The 18483-nt window shown below is 37.2% G+C and overlaps 1 non-coding gene and 1 pseudogene across 1 annotated transcript; both read left to right on the top strand.

Moving 5' to 3' along the window:
• LOC104678050 overlaps positions 1-13100 on the top strand; it is a 34431-nt pseudogene extending 21331 nt beyond the window's left edge.
• Positions 11968-12070, top strand: LOC115895581. The gene has a single exon (XR_004055771.1). It is a non-coding gene; the product is annotated as a small nucleolar RNA U13 (small nucleolar RNA).
• Positions 13101-18483: the final 5383 nt, after the last annotated feature.

Genomic DNA, 18483 nt, shown 5'->3' with positions numbered 1-18483 from the left:
GTTCCCGGTTAAGCATGTCTAGTAAACTTTTGGAAAGAAGAAATGAGCAGCAAAACATTACATTTTGACAGAAATTGGTTTGTATTAAGAGAGATCATGTGAGATTTGTGCTTACTCTCTCATAATACTTGCACATTTAGAAGCAGTATTTCCTGTCTGCTGCCATAGTGTTTCTGAAACTTTTGTGCTTAAGAATCATCTGAAGTGTTGATTAAGAGCACAGATTCCTGGGTCTAACCGCCACAGATTCTGCTTCAGCATTCAATAGGAATGTTGCCCAAGCACTTCTAGTGATTCTGATGCAATTGTTGCAGGGACCATAGCACATATTCCATGCTCAGTTTCTTTTCTATTTTTATACCTCTTAATTAAAAAGAATACATATGAACCAAAAGTTGCCATTTTTATTTTTGTATTTCTAGTGTCTAGAACACTGACTGACACTTAGAAGGTACTTAATAAATGCTTATTGGAGTCAAGCACTTGCTAGATCTCAGAGGAATCACAACTAGTAATGACTATGTGAATCAAACTCCATTAAATACTATAATTATAATAATTGAGATGGGAGCTCAGAAATGGGAGTGAGTATGACTATAAGTATGGGGAAGACTTCACATGGGAGATGGGTTTAGAGACTTTCCTTTTTAAACCATGGCCAAAGATTTCTAACTGCAGGATCACAAAAGGCTAAAGGAACAATAAAAATAGTGCCTTTGATTTGATAACAGTAACAAAAGTGTTAAGTATATGAGGACACCATGAACTCAAAACTTGGTAATAAGGTTATTTTCTACGGCAGGGTCAGCGGATTTTTCCTTAAAGGATCAGAGACTAATAGAATTTGTCAGCTAGACTGTCTCTGTCTCAACTATTCAGTTGTAACAGTGTAGCACAAAAACAGGCATAGACAATAGTCATTTAAATGGGTATGATATTGTGAAATATGTGTTTGGTCTTTGACTTTTTTTCCTAGTGGACAACTCCTAAAATCCTTACTCTCCAAAGTGATGTCTTTGGATGCTAATGAGTTGTCTGATAGCTGGCAACCCCTAGGTAGCTTCAGGATGGGGGCTGGTCACCAGAAAGACCAAGGCAGGATTAGGGGCTTAGGATTTTCAGCCCTTCGCCACAACCTGCGGGTTAAATTGATCACTAATGGCCAATGGTTTAATCATGCCTGTATAATGAAGTCCCAAGAAAACCCAAAGGACATGATAGCTTTCCGATAGCTGAACACATGGAGCTTCCTGGAGGGTGGTGCACTGGAGAGGGCATGGAAGCGCAACACACCTTCTCATGTGCCTACCCCATAACTCTCTTCATCTGTACCCGTGGCAATATCCTTTACTGTAAACTGGTAAACGTAAATGGTTCCCCTAAGTTCTGTGAGTTGCTCTAGCAAATTAATCAAACCCAAGGAAAAGGGTCTTGGGATCCCCAATTTATAACCAATCAGTTAAAAGCACAGGTAAAAATAACCCAGCACTTGCAATTGGCATCAGAAGTAGGGGGCAGTCTTTTGGTACTGAGCCCTCAACTTGTGGAATTTGATTTCTAGGTAGATAGTGTCAGAACTAAATTGGAGGATACTGCCTGGTATCTGCTGCAGAATTCATTGCTTGCTTGTTGGTAGGGGAAAATCTCCACATATTTGGTCACAGAAGTCTTCTGTGTTAATTGTTTGTTGTTGAGTGAGAGAATAGAAGAAGTACTTTGAGTTTGAGTGTGCTTTTTTCCACATGATGGGTATGGATGTGTTCTAATAAAACTTTACAAAACAAGTGGCAGGCCAGATTTGGCTAGTAAGCCATAGTTTGCTGACCCTGATCTACAGTAAAACCTGTGAATTGTTAATTGAAAAATTAAGAAGATTGCATAATTGGCTAGGCCAATTGGCTTTTGAGTTATAAAGACGTGGGTTCCATCCCAGTTCTGTTCCACCCTAGCTTTGTCACCTGAATCAAACGTCAGTTTTATTTATAAAATGGGATGCAAAATAATAGTACCTATCTCTTAGAGTTATTACAAGATGCAAATAATAATTTATGTAAAGGTTTATCTGAAAATCTAATACACAGTAAGGGCTTGATAAAATGTCAGCTGAAAATAAAACTAGTTAAACATAGCAGTTGAACTTGTTTACTTCTGTTGTTCTTGAAATCCCAATAAAAATGACAGTAGAGAACCAAAACTGCATGAACCCTTAACAATCAAAAAGATTGAAAGAAGTAGCAGATAAGAGACATCCATGTGTTTTTGCGAGGAGGAATGAGAATGAGTGGTGACCTAGCAGAATAGAGAGAAAGTCTAACTACTTGCCATAATAAAAGCAAGTCTGTCTCTACTGCAGAATGCTAGAAGAATTCAGGATTTGGAGGTACAAGGTACCCTTAAATAGCCTTGGGGAATAGAGTGGGCTTGGAATGGAAGGATTGGTTAAAATCTGCTTAAGGAACAGTTTGCTCCATAGGTCCCGTCTTAACCCAGAAGCCTGGATTCTTCGACCTTGACAGAGATAAGTAGGACTTGGTTGATTCATGGTAGAAGAGATTATGTCAGGTTTGTTCTAGATTTGAGAATACTAAGCAGAGCTGAGAGTGGATGCTAAAGCACCATACTGAAATCAAATTATTATATTATTTTCCTGTTGGTTCTCTAACAAATTACCCCCAAATGTAGTGGTTTAAAAAAACACAAATTTATCATCCTATAATTACAGGGGTCAGAAGTCCAAAATGGGTCTCGGTGGGTTAAAATTAACGTGTCAGCAGAGTTGTCTTTCTTCATGGAGGCTCTAGAAAGAAATTTTGTTTTTTTGCCTTTTCCAGCTCCTTTCAGCCACCTGCATTACTTGGCTCATGGCTCCCTTACTTCTTCAAAGCCAGCAATGGCTTTTTCACATCATATCATTTTGTCCCTGACTCTCCTGTCCTCTTCCACATTTAAATCCAACTGAATAATCCAAGATAATCTCCCTTTGTTAAGGTCAAATTTTAGCAAGCTTAATTCTACCTGCTATCTAAATTCTCTTTTGCCGTGTAACTTAACATGCTCATAGGTTCCTGGGATTAGGATGTGTGGACATCTGTGAGAGGCCATTATTCTGCCTACCAGATAGATTAAGTCAGAGTCTGTGTGTTGGTTGGTGAGATACCCATGTCTGTTCATTTGCTTGGCTTCCAAATGTTAGTAACTTGGTTCATATTCTTCACTCACAAAGTAGGAAACTGGAGAATTTCTCAGAGAAACTCTCAAGACCCTGATCACCCTAATGCATTGGTTATAAACTGGGACTGATTTCCCCCCCACAGGGGACATTTGGCAATATTTGGAGAGATACTTGATTGTAATAACTAAAGATATGCGCAAAGGTGTGCTACTGGCATCTCATGGATAGAGGCCAAGGATGCTGCTAACCATCTTGCAGTACACAGGGAAGCTCATCTTCCTGTTCCCCAAAATAATTATTCAGTTCAAAATGTCAATAGGGCCAAAGTTGAGAAATCTTACCCTAATGTTAAGTCTATCAGTTAACATCACCCTAACATAAACCAATGACTGATTAGAGAGCATGTAACATGAAAAAGAGGGGAGAATAAACCAACAGGTAAAATGAACTTATAAAAAACAGTCAATGCAGAGATTATGTAGAATAGTATTTTAAATTGACTCTATTAATATGTTCAAAGAAATAAGACAAGTTACTGATTATGTAAAACAAGAACAGAAAGGCTATCCAAAAGTAGAACTTTTGAGAACAAAAAAGAGATAATTGGAAAGTAAAAATATGATAGTAGAAAGGAAGTCAGTAACCCAGGTAGAGTTTAGCGATTTCACAAGGATTGCCAGATTGGTTAAAAATGTAAGACCCAACTAACTGTATGCTGTCTGTAATGAACATATTTTAGACATAAAAAACCAAATAGGTTAAAGGTAAAAGGACCAAAAAAGACATACCATGCCAACACTAATCAAAAGATACTTACATTACTATCAGACAAAATAGGTTTTAGATCAGAGTATATTACTAAGGATAAAAAGGGTCATTTCAAAATGATAAAAGGGTGAATTCATCAAGGGTACCTAATGTAATTGTATGCATTCATGTGTCTAATAATATAAATGGAAAACACATGAATCAAAATCTGATAGAACTGAAAGGAATATAGGAAAAATTTATAACTAGATGCCATAATTATGTCTGGAGATTCCAATACTCCTCTTTCAATAATTGATAGGGTAAGTAGACAGAAAATCAGTAAAAGTATAGAAGGCTTAACCCTATCAACCTACTAGATGTAATTGACATTTGTAGATCGCTTTAAAACAACAAAACACACGTTCTTTTCAAGTGTGCATGGAACATTGACCCAGTTAGGCTATATTCTAGGTCATAAAACAAGTCTCAAATTTAAACAGACTCAAGTAATACAAAGTATGTTTTCTGATGACAATGGCATTAAGTTAGAAATCAATAACAGAATGATGTGTGGGGAATTCCCCAAATATTTGTAAACTAAACAACACACTCCTAAATAACTCATAGGTCAGTGATGAAATCAAATAGGAAAGTATTTTGAGCTAGATGGTAATGAAAATTCAACATATTAAAATTGTGGGATGTTGCTACAGCAGTACTTAGAAGGAAATTTATAACACTAAATGTGTTTTAAATAAAATATAGACATTAAATGTCTATGTTGGAAAAAGAAAGATCTCAAATCAGTGACCTCAACTTCCACCTTAAGAAACCAGAAAAAGAAGAGAAAGAAAATAATAAAAATTAGAGTAGAAATCAATGAACTGGAAGACAGAGACAGAAAAAATCACTACAACCAAAAGCTGCTTCTTTGACTGAATCAATACAACTGATAAACTTCTAGCCACACTGATCAGAGGGGAAAAGAAACAGGATAGGATTAGGGGTAGGTGGAGAAAACACAAATTTTCAATATTAGGAATGAAAGAAGTGATATCAATACAGATGCAACAGATTAAAAGTGTAAGAAGGGAATATTATGAATTTTATGCCAGTATAGTCAACTTAGATGAAATAGACACAGTTACTTGAGAGACACACAAACTATCAAAGCTAATCCAAGAAGAAATAGCCTTTTATTTATTAAATAAATTTAATTTGTAGTTAAAGACCTAACCATAAAGAATTCTAAGCTAAGAGTTTCACTGGTAAATGGTTTCACTGGAATTCTTACAAACATTCCAGGAAGAAATAACACCAATTTTATGCAAACTTTTCCAGAAAATCAAAGAGGAGGAAATAACTACCAATTCATTTTATGAGGCCAGCATTACTCTGATACCAAAATTAAACAAAGACATTGCAAGAAAATAATTTTATAGATTCATATTTCTTATGAAATAGTTATAAAATTCTAAAAATTTTAGCAAATTGAAGTCAATGATTATTTCAGTAGGTGCAAAAAATTTTTGGACAATATTTAACAGACTTTCCTGATAAAAGGTATTTGTAAACTAGGAATGGAAGAGAATTCACTCATTATGACAAGTGGTATCTATGAAAAACCTACTGCTGACATCATGATTAATGGGGATAGTGAAAGACTGACACAAATAAGGCAAGAAAAAATAAAAGGCCATGTAGACTGGAAAGGAAGAAGTAAAACTGTCTTTTTAGGTACATGAGTATCTGTGTAGAAAATTCTGTAGCATCTACAAAAAGTATTCTAAAACTAATAATTGAATTTAGCAAGCTTGTAGTAAACAAGATCAATACATAAAAATAATAATAAATAATAGCAGTGAATAACCTAAAATTAAAATCTGAAAAACAATACTATTTACAATAGTATATTGAGTACTACCAAAAATTATGAAATATTTTGGTATAAATTTTTCAAAATATGTGTGAGAACTGTAACTAAAAACTATAAAATATTGCTGATGGACATTAAAGAATACTCAAATGGAGATACAGGGTTCATGGATTGGAGGACTCTTTATTCTTAAGGTGTAATTTCTTGGCTGGGCATGGTAGCTCATGCTTATAATTCCAGCACTTTGGGAGGCTGAGGTGGGGGGATCGCTTGAGCCCAGGGGGTCAAGGCTGCAGTGAGCTGTGTTCATGCCACCGCACTCCAGCCTGGGCAACAGAGGGAGACCCTGTAAAAAAAAAAAAAAAAGATGTAATTTCTTCCTAAATTGATCTATAAATTTTATGCAATCCTAGTAAACATCCTAGCATTTTTGTATAAATTGACAGGTTGATTCTAAAATTTATGTTGAAATGCCAAGTCAGAACAACTTCGAATAAATTAGAGAATTTATACCTAGTGGTGTGCTGATGTTTAACAACTAGCTCTCTGGAAATACTTTTGTGGTGTGAGTACACCATGGCTGATTTCAAGCTACTAATGTGACATCACTGAACACAAGGTATGGAAGAGATGTACAAGATCAGCTCTTGTGAATGGGTACAAGCCAGTTTCAGCACACCACTTATTACACTACATGATTTTAAGATTTATCATAAAGCCACAGTAATCAATATGGTATGGTATTGGCATAGACAATAAAAATTCAGTAAGAATGTATAGAGAGTTCAGAGACAGATCCACACATATATGACCAATTCATTTTTGACAAAGGTAAAAAGACAATTCAGGAGAAAGGAAAGAGTTTTTTCAACAATAGTGCTGGAAGAATTGGATATTTACATAAAAAAAGAACTATCAGTACATTATGCAAATGTTAACTTAGATCATGGTTCTAAATATAAAATATAAAACCTCAGAATTTTTAGGATAAAAACTTTGTAACCTTGAGTTATACAAATACTTTATATGACACCAAACGAATGATTCAAAAGAGAACAAAATACATAGATTTGACTTTGTCAAAGTTAAGAACTTCTGATCTTCAAAATTCATAGTTAAGAAATGGAAGGATAAGCCATAGACTGGGAGAAAATATTTGCAAATGATATATCAGATAAAGGGCTTATATCAAGAATACATAAAGAGGCCGGGAGCAGTTGTCTGTGCCTGTGGCCCCAGCTACTTGGGAGGCTGAAGAGGAGGATTGCTTGAGCCCAGCAGGTCAAGGCTGCAGAGAACTGTGTTGCACCAGTGTACTCCAGCCTGGGCAACAGAGCGACATACTGTCTTTAAAAAAAACAAAAAAGCATGTTGGTAGTCTGATTTATATAAGCAATTTTTCTAATGAAAAAAAAATCAGCCGGGCGTGGTGGCTCAGGCCTGTAATTCCAGCACTTTGGGAGGCCAAGGCCGGCAGATTACCTGAGATCAGGAGTTCAAGACCAGCCTGATCAACATGGTGAAACCCTGCCTCTACTAACAATACAAAATTAGCCAGGCGTGGTGGTGCATGCCTGTAATCCCCGCTACTAGGAAGGCTGAGACAGGAGAATTGCTTGAACCCTGGAGGTAGAGGTTGCAGTGAGTCAAGATCGCGCCATTGCACTCCAGCCTGGGCAACAAGAGCAAAACTCCGTCTTAGAAAAAAAAAAAAAAAAAAAAAAAAAATCAAGTCTAGATAAAGCCATTAATGAAATGCAGAATAAATATCTAAAGAACTTTGGAGCTCAAGGTCTGTATTGTGGTTCTATTCTGTCACTTTGGGTATCGTTATTGTGATGTTCAGTTTGCTTAAAATGGGGGAGTTGAAATGTTTGGCTTATAAGGTCATATATAGCTGAAAAATTCTGGGTAAAATATGGAGAGTTCTCAAGAAACTTTTATGTGAAAGATAGTGTTCTGCATTCACATTTGTGTTTTAAATAATTTTTATAAGATCAGAATAATTGATGGACCCTTATATATCTCAGTATTGTAATTAAATAATTTTTGGGGTGAGGTAACAAAATCCTTATTCTCAAGGAAAATTGTAAGCAAATGTAACATAACAACTATAACTTTGATGGTTTTAAATAAAAATTTTTATAAAATAATTATATTTTGAAGTAGAATTTCTGATCACAATAATATTGTTCCATATTTTTGAAATATCTAAAATATTCTACCAATTATTTTGAGTTTTACTTTTGCTATTTAAAATGACAAAGAAGGCCGGGCGCAGTGGCTCACGCCTGTAATCTCAGCACTTTGGGAGGCCGAGGCAGGCGAATCACAAGGTCAGGAGATCGAGGCCATCCTGGCTAACTCCATGAAACTCCGTCTCTACTAAAAATACAAAAAATTAGCCAGGCGTGGTGGCGGGTGCCTGTAGTCCCAGCTACTCGGGAGGCTGAGGCAGGAGAATGGTGTGAACCCAGGAGGCAGAGCTTGCAGTGAGCTGAGATCGTGCCACTGCACTCCAGCCTGGGCGACAGAGCAAGACTCTGTCTCAATCAAACAAACAAACCAACAAAAATGACAAAGAAAAGCCCAGTTGGCTATCTTTTTGTATATAATTACATCATTTTTGAGATTTGAGAGGATTTATTTTTGTTAATACTAGTTTACAATACCTCCAAGAGTAAAGATCTATTTGAGATAATTCTGATAAGCATTAATTATTAGTTTAAGAAATTACATGATACAATATATCAGCCTAGCAAAGTCATACTTGTATTCCATGAATATCTATAAATAAAAATAAATTAAAATTAAAATTTAAAAATAGATTAATAAAACAAAATTTTAAAAATGAATTGCATAATAGTGGTCAAAAGATGTCTGAAACCAAGGTAGAAGTCATTATCTCAGTTAAGAAAAGGATCATCTACACACGATTAAAGTAAGTTAATATGAGCTTGTAATCCTTTCTCTTTCGAAAGCTGAGTCTGGAAGATCGTTTGAGGCCAGGAGTTTGAGAGCAGACTGGACAACATAGAGAGATGTTTCTCTACTAAAAATAAACAACACATTTTTTTAAAAAGCGAATTAACATTAAATTAGAGAAATTATTTAGGCCCTGTTAACATGACCTTGGAGATATGACAGTCATGCAAATATAGGTGGTTGCCCCCAGGTATAGTATAGTATAAGGGGTTGCCCCCTTAATACCATCTAAATGGGACATGAATCAGAACATAATAAAAATAATTATACATAAAAATTGAAATACTATAAAGCTATAGCGAAATCATGGCTCTAGGTTAACTACCAACCTCTTCAACAGCAACAGCATATTTTAAAACCCTTTGTCCTGGTTCTAATCAGAGTTCTTGACTTTTTGGCCTTCTGTGGTGTCACTGGCCAGTCTTCTTCTGTGTCTCAAGTTGGTTCATTCTGAATGGGTCACTTTCATTTTTTTTCTTTTTTTTTTTGAGACAGAGTCTCACTCTGTTGCCCAGGTTGGAGGGCAGTGGCATGATCTCGGCTCACTGCAACCTCCGCCCTCCAAGTTCAAGCAATTCTCCTGCCTCAGCCTCCCGAGTAGCTGGGATTACAGGTGCCTGCCACCGTGCCTGGCTAACTTTTTGTGTTTTTAGTAGAGACAGGGTTTCACAATCTTGGCCAGGCTCGTCTTGAACTCTTGACCTCATGATCCACCTGCCTTGGCCTCCCAAAGTGCCAGGATTACAGGCGTGAACCACCACACCTGGCCCTGAATGGGTCACTTTCTTTAAGCTGATATATAAAATCTGGAAAGTTCTCAGTCTGTCTTAGAAGTTGATAAATTACAGATATTTAGGGAGGCATCTTCATAGTAATTACTAGCATTTTCAGAAGTTTGCCACTTTGAAGTACATTTTTTTTTGAGACAGAGTCTCACTCTGTCACCCAGGCTGGAGCGCAATGGTGCAATCTTGGCTCACTGCAACCTCCACCTCCCAGGTTCAAATGATTCTCATGCCTTGGCCACCTGAGCAGCTGGGACTACAGGCATGCACCACCACACCCGGCTAACTTTTACATTTTTAGTAGAGATGGGGTTTCATCATATTGTCCAGGCTGGTCTTGAACTCCTTCAGTAATCCGTCTGCCTCAGCCTCCCAAAGTGCTGGGATTACAGGTGTGAGCCACTGTGCCTGGCTGAAGTACTTTTTATATAGTGATGTGGTTTGGCTCTGTCCCCACCCAAATGATTGAATTATGGGTACGAGTCTTTCATGCACTGTTCTTGTGATAGTGAATGAGTCTTATGAGATCCGATGGTTTTAAAAAATGGGAGTTTCCCTGAACAAGCTCTCTCTTTACCTGCGGTCATCCATGTAAGATGTGACTTGCTCCTCCTTGCGTTTCACCTTCTGCCATGATTGTGAGGCCTCCCCAGCCTTATGAAACTGTAAGTCCAATAAACCTCCTTGTTTTGTAAATTGCTCTGTCTTGGGTATGTCTTTATCAGCAGCATGAAAATGGACTAATACATATAGTAACTCATTTAATTCTCACAAAGCATTGAGGTAAGTATTATTTAGAGATGAGGAAATAGTTACAGAGAGATTGGCAGCCTAGTTCTAGAAATCATGGGTTTTAACCATTATACTGCTTTAGAGATGAACTAGGTTTTGTCCTTACATTGATATTATTTTAGCCACTTTTGTAACAAGTATAAACTTGTTATTGTTGAAGTAATTTCCTTTAAGTTCCCTTCAATAATGTACCTTCTCTGCCACTCAGTGGGAAGAAATGGTCTTATAGTCAAGTCCCCTTAAAAAAAAGTCTCCCCCAACTGCTCAGAAGTCATTTATTCTGTATTAGTATTTTCCAAATGTATTTGACCTCAAAACACTCTTTTTTATAGCATACTTATTAACCCCTACCTAATATTGACAGTATGTGAGGTATTCTATATGACACTAGTTTGGAAAAATGAGACAGTACTTTTATTCACTGTATTGTTGTGGTATAAATGTCCCCCGTGGAATAGCAGCCCAGATTAAAACTTCTAATAACTGTCTGGTTTTGCTGTTTATTTATGATATCCTTTCATATGTATATTATATAAATCCTAGTTAAAATTATTTTAATCAGAAATGAAACTAACATGAGCTAGTTTAACCAACATCAAAAAAGGGGGATTTATTTTGAGGCTATAAAGTTATCCCAAGAGGAATATAGGGATGTGGTTATTTCTAAAGCAGGGAGTCAGTCTGGCTAAATGAGGAATTAGAACCAGAAAATAGCCTCATAACTCTCATTCTCTCTCTCTAGGGTCACTTGGTCTTTCATTTCTGCATCTATCTGCGAGTCTACTTCATCTTTCTTTGCAGTTCCAAGTGTCAGCTAAAATATCCCAGTGCTTTGAGATTTAGATAATATTGTCATGAACCATATTTCATATCCGGTGGGGCTCATGTGACTTCTGTGAGATTTCTACAAATTTCTGAATGAGAGAGCAGTGAGATAAGGGGGTGGAGGAATGCCAGGTTGATGTTCTCATGGTCGCCTCTGGCTGTGGGTTTCTGTTGCCATATGTGATAGATTTTGTTGAAGGTGTGGGGGTTTATATCATAGGAATATAATCAGGATTGCTCGTTGGGGATACTTTCAGACACTCCTGAGAAAATTCTTTTGGCCCTTCATCCAAAAAGTCCCTACACTTCAAACTTTCTTACTGACTTCTTTCTCCTTCTTTCCTGGAGACAGAAAAAACAGTTTTTTTCTGGTGCCATCCAGAGTAGTTTTACCATCTGCTTTGTTTCTGTGGCTTCTGATACCTATTCCCTGAGGGTCTTACATTCTATCCCAAGCTTCTCAAACAAGGATGTGTCCCTTTATGGTTGTGTTAGTGGCTGGGGCTAACTAGCAGATTTATTTTCTCACAGTCCTAGAGGTTAAAAGTCTGAGATTAGGTTATCAGCAGGGTTGTCTTTTTCTGAGGGCCGTGAAGGAAGGATCTGTTCCAGGCTTCTTCTCGCTTTGTAGATGGAAATAATCTCCCTGCCCCTTCACATTGTCTTCCCCCGTATGGGTCTGTGTCCACATTTCCACATCTTAGTAAGGGCACTGGTCATGTTGGATTAGGGCCCATCCTAATGACTTCACTTTAATTTAATTACCTCTTTAAAGAACCTAGGTTCTTTTGTGTTTCATAAAGTAATGATTGTGTTTTCACGTTATTGTGTGGGGTGTGCCTCCCTCAGACCTTGATACCAGTCTGCACATTACCTGACATGAAAAAGTTTAAAAAATGACCCTATCTCTAAATTCAGTTACATTCTGAGGTACTAAGGGCTGGGACTTCAACTTAAGAATTTTTGGAGCAGGGACGTAATTCAGCCTATAGCACTGGTAGTTTTTGTTAAGATAGTACATATGTTCCCATGTTACTTTTGCTTCAGTGTTTATGTTAGGGGAGGACGTTCTCCCTGAAGTAAATTAGTTTAAGCAAGCAGCCTTAGCTGATTAGAATTGGGTCTCAATTCCACATCTCCAGGAGGAAGAATCAGATTAACAGTGGTTAGGTTATGTATCCACTTCAGAACATTCACTTTTGGCCAGAGATCAGGTTTTCTCATACCGTAAGGCTGATGGGGCCCATCCTTGTTGACTAGAAACAGTTTTCAGTAAAATGAGACAATTAGGAGCTGGTTAGTCCACTTAAGCATTTTCATCTACCATTTTAAAAAAAGTAGGCAATTGCAGTCATGTTCTCTGAGTTCCTGTCTCCCCGCCAGTGCTGCCTGGACGGCCTGCCAAAACTGCAACACAGCTGCCATCAGCATTGCTGCCCATAAAGGAACGGAGCCCAGCAGTGGGTATGGCAGGATACAGCAGGAGCTGAAGACCCTTGTGATCTCTGGCAACAAAGGAATTTATGCCTTACCTGCATCAGACAACTTTTGAAATCAGTAGGACTATCCCTGAAGCAGCTGGCACAGAAGACCTGAGATATAATGTTTCCCTGGAGTTCCCCAGTGGCTACCCATACAGTATGCCCTTGGTTAAGTTCCTCACGCCCTGCTACTATCTCAACGTGGACGCCCAGTGTAACACCTGTCTGGACATCCTGAAGGACAAGTGGTCTGCCCTGTATGATGTCAGGAACACCCTGCACTCCATCCGTAGCCTACTAGTAGAACTCAACATTGATAGCCTTTTGAACACACATGCTGCTGAGCTCTAGAAAAACTCCACAGCTTTTAAGAAATAACCTGCAAGAAATCTACTCAAAGCAGGTCTCCAGCTGGGAGCCCTGACTCAGGCTGCCCAACCTCTCCTTGTGTTGTCTCTTCATTTTTCCCTTAGATGGGAAATTTACTTGATTTCTGTAGAGGACTCTGTATCTTGAGCTGTGGTGTTTGTTATTTTTGTTTTGTTTCTGTTTTTTATTTTTTATTTTATTTTTGAGACAGGGTCTTGCTCTAACAGGGGTGCAATGGCATGATCACGGCTCACTGTAGCCTTGACCTCCTGGGCTAAATCCGTTTTGCCACCTCAGCCTCCCAAGCAACTGGAACCACAGGTGTAAGTCACAGTGCCAGGCTAATTTTTATTTTTATTTTTTGTAGATACAGGGTCTCCCTGTGTTATCCAGGCTGTCCTGGAACTCCAGAGATCAAGAGATCCTCCTACCTCATCCTCCCAAAGTGCTGGGATTATAGGCATGAACCATGACATTTGGCCCCTTTCTGTTTTTAAAATTAAGTATCTGATTGAGCTCTTGTGATGTATATTAAATAAATACATTTTGCTTATTTTCTGTAAAAAAACCCTGTAAATTAAAATTTATTTAGAGTTGAAAAGAAAAGAGCACTACGGTATATTTTCTAATTTTAGTGGCTAAAGCCAACTTCAATAGTAGAATATACTCTTAAGAATGTACACTTACAAAAGAATGTATTACTTAGAAAACGCTATGAGTGATCAAAACTTAAAAGAAAAATAACCTGAAATGGTTATTTTATCTGTATTTAATGATGAAGTAATTGGTATACTTAAACTTCTAATATGAAGCCATAGAACTACAAAGCAAGATGAACTTATGGTTAAATGTGCAACTTGCTTTGTCTGAAATTAGCCAAGTACTATACAGGTGCTAATGAATTCTCCACCTTGAGAAGACATGCAGTGAAAACTGCATCACTCTTTGGTTCTGTGTGCTGCTGTAAGCAGTGATTTTTTTTTTTTTTTTTTTTGCCTACCTATAGTTTTTTTTCTTTAAGTTACTACCTTGTGCCAAATTAAGAGATATGAATTTGCAAATAGCTTCATTTTATGTGCCAGCAATAATTAGACTCACAAGGAAAAGTATCCTCAGCTACATTTACAAAAGTTAGTATTTTATATTTCACTCACTGGATATGTGTGTCACTACAACTTATTTTTTCTGTGACATATTTTAGAGATTTCCTATGTCTGAGAGTGTTGTGATCGGTGTCTTTAATGCCAGAGAAGTCATAATTAGCTGGAAACATGGCTGGAGGTCACATTTTCTAAGTAGGAGCATGCTGTTCCTGGAAAGCAGTGGCAAACTTGTATGTATCTCCCTACCCCACTTTCCCCGCTCACCATCAGAGTAGTCTTGTTAAGAGTTTGAATTTCAAAGTGAGAAAGACCTGAGTTAAAATCCCAGTTCAACCATGTACTAATTGTAAGATCTTAGGTAAGTTACTGGGCTTCTGAGTGTAATTTCTTCATCTGTGAAAAGGAATGATAATATTATTAGGAGGATTAAATGGGGTAATATTTGCAATATGCTTAGCAAGAGCTTGACACATAGTAAGTGTTTTAAAAGTAGTAACAATAACTAAATATTATCAGTCATAAGTTTGAAGGCCAGGTCTGGGGAAACAAAGTTGCATAGGTCATGGTCCCTATTTTCAAGGAACTCATAGACCAACGGAGTCTGTGACTCAAAAAGCATCACTGTAAAGGGGTAGGAGGATTATGGAGACGTTGCATAAAGAGCACAAAATTTCAATTAGACAAGAAGCATATGTTCAAAAGATCTACTTTACCTCATGGTGATTATCATTAATAACAATAGATTGTATACTTGAAAATTGCTGAGAGTAGATTTTAAGTGTTCTCATGACCAAAAAATGGTATGTGAAGTAAATGGCTTGATTTAACCGTTACACAATATGTACGTATATCAAAACACCGTGTTATACACCAGAAATACATGCAATGTTTATCAATTTAAAAAAGTATCACTGTAAATGTATCATTATATTGGAAATGTTCTTGGTACTGGATAGTTGGTTCTTGGTATTTCCATTAAGTGCTGTGTTATTGTTTTTTAAAATTATCTATAGATAATTTTTTCTCTTAACTTTGGATTTTAAGAACTTTACACCTAGAACAATGTATTGTAAATGACTCATTAGAACTGTAGGTATTGGCATTCTCTGTCCTGCTCTTCTGTTTCAGCCCCACAGCTGTTGGGCTCTTTCTTAGGTACCAAGAAGACAGCCAAGTGGGCGTGATATCCAAATGATCGGCCATATTTACCCTAGAAGATGAGTTTTGGTCAAGATGGGAGGTTGAGAGGAAGGACTAGAATATGAGATGCAAACTCAGGAAATCTATCCAGAATTAAGGCAAAGAAAAACAGGATCAAGTCATTCAGTTGGTACGCAAGGCCAGGATTCCTCCAGGCACCTGTACCTTGGGAAAGAGGGACCAGAGAAGCCTCAGGAACTCAAGAGAACTGGGTAGGAACTCAAGCCAGGAGCCTGACATTTGCAAGAGCAGTGTCTAACCAGTGGGTAGGGTAGAGTGAAAGAGGTGGAGAGAATAGCACTTTCAGTGTTCTAAGTAGGCTCTAAACCTTTTTTGACTGTTGATATTTATTTACTTATTCATATATTATACACATGTACACAATTATTAACGTCTTAGTTCAATGAATAATAAAGTTCATTGTTACTGATAATTGCAATTTTTTCAAATAGTTTAAAAAATAATTTTAAATTACTTTGGTTAGCTTCTTTCCAGACTTGATTATATTGTTACTGTTTTTAAATAAAGATGGGGCTGATGGAGATTGTGCTATTTTCTCGTTTGGTATTGTGTGTGCATTGTTCCATGACCTTCAATTTGCCTTTTCTTTGCCTTTTAAAGCCATTGTGTGAGAGTGAATTTAGTAATCCATAAGTGCACTTAATTGGGCACATATAGGTAGAAATACATTGCCATACACTGAAACTCAGTGAATATTTAAGATATCTTATTTACTCTTTATATTTGAAAACACCTGCTCTTCCCTCTGGTTTCTTCGCATATCGTGTAGAACATGTATCTTTTCCTAACATTCACAGGATAAACAGCCACAATATAATCCTTGTGTATTTTTCTGAACTGATAATGGAAGAAGTTGGGAGAAGTTAAGAATGTACTACTTTGTTTCTTATAAGGAAGAAAAAAGAGACAGATTGATGTATACAGCTGCAAAGAAGAGGAGAAAAGTGGAGGTTAAAGAGATGTGGGCAATTACTAGAGGGGGCAAGTTTTGGGATAAAGATATGAATACTGGATCTTTTGAGGAAGTTTTACTATTTGAAATTGAAGTAGCCTATTCTCCATATTTTTTATTCTGGTTATGTATTTTTGAGTAAATAAAAATGCTGCATTCTTTTAAACTCTCAATGAATGAGTGCAGCAGTATACACTAAAAATGTCTTTTCTTGCTTCTTCATTATCTAAATCCTGCCATGCTCAAGATCCGTCTTTTCCAAATAGCCTATACTAGACTCCAGACTGTATTTTCTGGAAATGCCAGCAACAGTATCTGCCATCTTGAATGCTTTTTTATACAATAACCTTGGCACTCTTTCCTTCACTGAAAAGGCTATACAGATGCAGATAAGTGCATAAAAGGATCAATAGCCATTAGCAAAGTGCAAATTAAAAATACAATAAGATATTCTTAAGGTAATTATTGTAACAGCTAACATTTAAAAATTACGATACCACCAAATACTGGTGAGAATGCATAGAAATTGGATCTCTCATACATTGCTGACAGGAATATAAAATAGTACAGCTACTGTGGAAAATGGTTTGGCAGTTTCTTAAAAAACTGAACACACTTTGGGGTTCGAGACCAGCCTGGCCAACATGGTGAAACCATGTCTCTACAAAAAATACAAAAATTAGCTGGGCATGGTGGTGCACATCTCTAATCCCAGCTACTCAGGAGGCTGAGAAAGGAGAATTCCTTGAACCCGGGAGGTGGAGGCTGCAGTGAGCCGAGATCATGCCACTGCACTCCAGCCTGGGTGAGAAAGACTCCATCTTGGAAAGCAAACAAAACAAAACAAAAAGCGAAACATAACATATGATCCAGCATTGTACTCCTTGGTATTTGCCCAAAGGGGTTGAAAACTTGTGTTCGTACAAAAATCCTTACACAGATGTTCATGGCAGCCTAATTTATAATAGCTCCAAACCAGAAACATTAAAATGTTCTACAGTAAGTGAATAATGATGCAACCAGTGAATACTACAGGGAATACTACGTAATAAAAAGGAATGAACTGTTGATACACATAATCATTTAGATGGCTCTCATTATGCTAAGTGAAAAACAATCTCAAAAGGTCACATGTTGTATAATTTTGTTTATATAATGTTCTTGAAATTACAAAATTATAGTTTGCCAGGGGTTTGGGATGGGGAGGTGGTGTAATTGTAAAGGGGTAGCATGAGGGAGATCTTTGTGGTGATAGTTCTGTATCTTAATTTCAGTGGTAGTGAGTGATGAAATGGCACAGAAAAACGACAATGTCAATTTCCTGGTTTTAAATAACTCTGAGTACTGGGATGTATCTAGTGGGGAAGCTAGCAGGTACATGAAAACTTCTTGTACTATCTTTGCAACTTCGTGTGAATCGATAATTATTTCCACACACAAAGTTAAAAAATACAAGAGATTAAATTTAGATTAGACCCTCATCAGCCTTTGTCTCCACTCCTTCCCTGCTCCTGGAAAAAGCAGCAGAGGGGCATGGGCAGGGCACACCAAAAATATGTTATAATTTCTCTTGTGAGTTTTTCTTTGACCCCAGTATTAAGTAGAATTGTGTTATTTAATTTCCAGATATTTGTAGATTTTCTATATATCGTATGATTAATTTCTAATTTAATTCCATTGTATATAACATCTTAAACTTTTTAACTTTTTTTTTTTATAATTCTTTAAGTTCTGGGGTACATGTGCAGAACATGCAGTTTTGTTACATAGGTATACACGTGCCATGGTGGTTTGCTGCATCAACCCGTCACCTACATTAGGTATTTCTCCTAATGCTATTCCTCCCCTAGACCCCCACCCCCCAACAGGCCCTGGTGTATGATGTTCCCCTGTTTGTGTCCATGTGTTCTCATTGTTCAACTCCCACTTATGAGTGAGAACATGAGGTATTTGGTTTTCTGTTCCTGTGATAGTTTGCTGAGAATGATGGTTTCCAACTTCATCCATGTCCCTGCAAAGGACATGAACTCACCCTTTTTATGACTGCATAGTATTCCATGGTGTATATGTGCCACCTTTTCTTTATCCAGTCTATCATTGATGGGCATTTGGGTTGGTTCCAAGTCTTTGCTATTGTGAATAGTGCCGCAGTAAACATACATGTGCATGTGT

Source organism: Rhinopithecus roxellana, chromosome 21 (genome assembly GCF_007565055.1).
Source record: "Rhinopithecus roxellana isolate Shanxi Qingling chromosome 21, ASM756505v1, whole genome shotgun sequence".
Classification (NCBI taxonomy): domain Eukaryota; kingdom Metazoa; phylum Chordata; class Mammalia; order Primates; family Cercopithecidae; genus Rhinopithecus; species Rhinopithecus roxellana.
This window is presented reverse-complemented; position numbering and strand designations above follow the sequence as displayed.